We start from the raw sequence: 3,494 nt of genomic DNA, 5'->3' as shown, positions 1-3,494 counted from the left end.
TGTTGTAGGCCAAGTCCATTAATGTGTTATAATTTGCTTAGTTATGAAGGACTGGTAGATATTTGAAAGTTTCCTGTACATACGTAGAGGTTTGATGATAATAAATGAATCTGTCTGTCTGTCTGTCTGTCTGTCTGTCTGTCAAACTTAAGTCCATTAGTTAATGACTTTGTTGTTTGCAAGGACTGATTTGTATTTAAAAAATCCTAGCATATGTACAAGTAGAATCTATATGAGAATAAATTATCTGTCTGTCTGTTTTCATGTTTGCCTGTCTGTCTGTTTGTATGTCTGCCTGTCTGTCTGTTTGTATGTCTGCCTGTCTGCATATATGTTGTTTATGCTCCATGTTCCAACTTTTTGGCACGTACAGTCTGTTGTTATGACGTAAGAAATTAAGAAGTGTATGCACAGCACTATTAGGGTGCAAAGCTTGGTCTGTACATCCCTATTGACTAAGGGTCACTAACACTATAACCACCAATGCCTACACCAGCACAAATAGAAACCGGCATAATGAGCACAACTTTACTTGTAGAAAGTAGCGTACTAACACAAATAATTAGCTAGTAATATCTACCTCAGTACATTTGAACAATTAAAGAGAACTTCATGTACATCAAATGACCTGCTTCAAAGAGGTGCTAAACCTTATGTTCTATCCTCGTTAACTGAAAACTCATTTGCACTTGAGAACTTAAACACCGCAAGAAGAAAACAGAAAATTCCAATAAAACCTAACAACACAATTACCAATCATTTGAACATACTATAACTTGCTATCGCATGTTTCACCTGATGTAACCATAAGAGGTATAAGAACGCTGTCTACTATTGTGATGGGAGTGAGAAGAATCGACTTAAGCTTGCTTGCCGGATGATCGGAAATCTCAATACCCTGAACAGTACAACAAACAGTAAGAAGAAAGCAACTGTTGGAAAGATTTACCAATTTTACCCGACCTACCCAGAACACAGGAAAGTAGAGAGACGGCACTTTTTGAGTTGACTAAAATGCATAGTAAATCAGGATGAATGCAATCCAGACGAACCTGTACAGGTTGTTACACAAGTTCTAAATCCATTGATTCCATAATAACGTGTTCTGTCTTAACTGATAAAGAGATAAAGGCATTCTTGGAGATGGTGCTCTTATGAAAAAAGCAGACAAACAGAATTAAAGTATGTTTACAAGCAATTGCTAGTTGAAGCAACAAAAACAGAAACACCACAAAGCAACTAGAGTCAAATCTAAGAAATGCAGAGAGCAGTGGCGTACGTAGGAAGATGTTTATGAGCAAGAAAGCTGTGCCGTGGATGCCATACGTGAACAGGATTTTGGGAATCTCTTAACTTTGCTTAAAGTCGGCACATAGGGTACGTAGCTTTATTAATGATAGCTGCATATGGCTTTAACTATATACTTTTAATGTTAATTGTGCTACACTGAGCAAGGGATTTTGTGACAACTCAATAATCTTGTTAACTCAAACATCTCATACAATCAGCTATCCCACAAACAAATTCAACTTCTCAAACTGTCTCATTTGTAAAGCTCTATACCCACTCTCCTAAACGTTCAAGTGGTTGTCCTTTAGTTCTTCTCTGGCTACGTCTAGGTAACTTCTCGGTCTCGATGGAATCATCATCCGAATCAGAATAGGTCGCAATCGGGTTATTAGCTGGCGAGGAATGGCATGTTTTCGGAGACAATATACTGCTCGACAAATGGTTCACGTGTAATTTTGTATTAGTACCTGTGAGAAACCTGACCATGTAGTATCTTTGTCCTAGAACTTCGAGAATTGTTGCTGGTTTCCTAAAACCTTTTCTTTTACTTTCTGGCTGTCTAACAAAAACAGTTTCTCCTAATTGAAAGGGTTTCCTTTCATGAGACGTACGATCATGTTGTTTCTTTTGTCTCTCTTGACACTCTTGAAATTTGCGTTTCAGTAACTGCTTAGTCTGATCTTGATGGGCAGGTAATTCTGGCACTAGCATATCGAGAGAACATCGAAGTTCCCTACCCAATAGAAGTTTGGATGGAGACTCTCCAGTAGTGTCATGTTCTGTACTCTTGTATACCATGAGAATGTCAGTAACAACGTCTTGCAGATTCGCTTCTGGTGTTTCTAATCCTTTTGGGACTGCTCTTTCAAACGACTGAATGAATCTTTCTGCTTGTCCATTACTTTAGGGTGGTAAGGAGGTGCTAAACTGTAAAAGATTCCTTCCTGATTACAGAAATCTTAAACTCTTTCGCCACAAACTGATGGCCATGCTTTGGAATTCCAAGACTCGCAATTAGGTGTTTTAATGACTATATTATTTGCTTTGTTCCGCTTGATCCAACTTGAAATTTAAAAACCTGTGGCCATTTTGAATGTGCATCAACAACTATGAGCCACATAAAATTCTTGAACGGCCTCGCAAATCAAGGTGTAAACGTTGCCAAGGTCTGTCTGGAAATTCCCACGCAAGAGGAACTTTCGGAAGGCTATTTCTGTGTAAGGCACACGCATCGCAATTGCGTACCATTTTATCAATATCACGGTCGACACCTGGCCACCAGATATATCAGCGAGCCAGTTTTCTCAGCGAGCCAGTTTTCTCATGCGGGCAGAGCCCACATGAGCTCTATGCAACTGTGGCAGAAGCAATTGCCTAATGGCAGATGGTACGACAACGTGCGTTGTTTCATCACCATGCTTCAAAAGGCATCCATCTATAACTGAAAGTTGATGTTTGCAAGAAGAATACGGTTTGACGCTTGCATTCGATAGTTTTGCTGGCCATACATCCTTCCTGAATGTATCGAATGATTTCTTGTAAAACGGCATCTTTTCTAACGTATTTCTGAAGTTGCTTGTAGACAATGGGTCCATTTATAACATTTTGGGTCTCTAGGCTGGCCACAACCTGCTCAGCTTCTTCGTCTTGTTGTCTAATTTGATCGAAAGTTTCATCATGTTCTATAAGAAGACGTGACAATTGATTATATGCATCTGACAAATCTAAGTTAGATAAGTTTTGCCCTCCCACGAGAACAGTGAAAAGATCAGACAGGTGTGGCATCGGGTGCTGGTCTACCACCATAAATTTGTGGAGAGGCTTAAAGTCTCCACATATTCGTACAGATCCTGATTGCTTCACAACATTGACAGTTGGAAAAGCGCATAATGCATTATTCACTGGCTACAAACCTCTGTTTCAACCAGTCTGTCTAATTCTACCTCTTTTTGTTTTCTCAGATGCATAGGTCTTCTAAACGGAACGATTTTAGATCTGCGTCCGGACAAACTGGGATGCTTGCCTTCTCACTGCAACGTCCCAACTCGTCCTTGAATATGTCATAAAATTCATACAACAGCTTATTCAAAGCGATTGGTGCTATTACTTCTACCGGTAACACAGCTACAGCAATTTAAAACCACGAGAAGCAACAAGATACGATTTTAGAACACGACGATTCCTAATTCACGATATATCAAAAG

General features: G+C 39.4%; 1 long non-coding RNA gene across 1 annotated transcript; it reads right to left on the bottom strand.

Moving 5' to 3' along the window:
* Positions 1–516: 516 nt before the first annotated feature.
* Positions 517–1,576, bottom strand: LOC134188363 (uncharacterized). Its single transcript, XR_009971315.1, has 3 exons — positions 959–1,576; positions 796–898; positions 517–737 (listed from the first exon to the last, which is right to left on the bottom strand). It is a non-coding gene; the product is annotated as an uncharacterized LOC134188363 (long non-coding RNA).
* Positions 1,577–3,494: the final 1,918 nt, after the last annotated feature.

Source organism: Corticium candelabrum, chromosome 12, assembly GCF_963422355.1.
Source record: "Corticium candelabrum chromosome 12, ooCorCand1.1, whole genome shotgun sequence".
In the NCBI taxonomy this organism is placed as follows: Eukaryota; Metazoa; Porifera; class Homoscleromorpha; order Homosclerophorida; family Plakinidae; genus Corticium; species Corticium candelabrum.
This window is presented reverse-complemented; position numbering and strand designations above follow the sequence as displayed.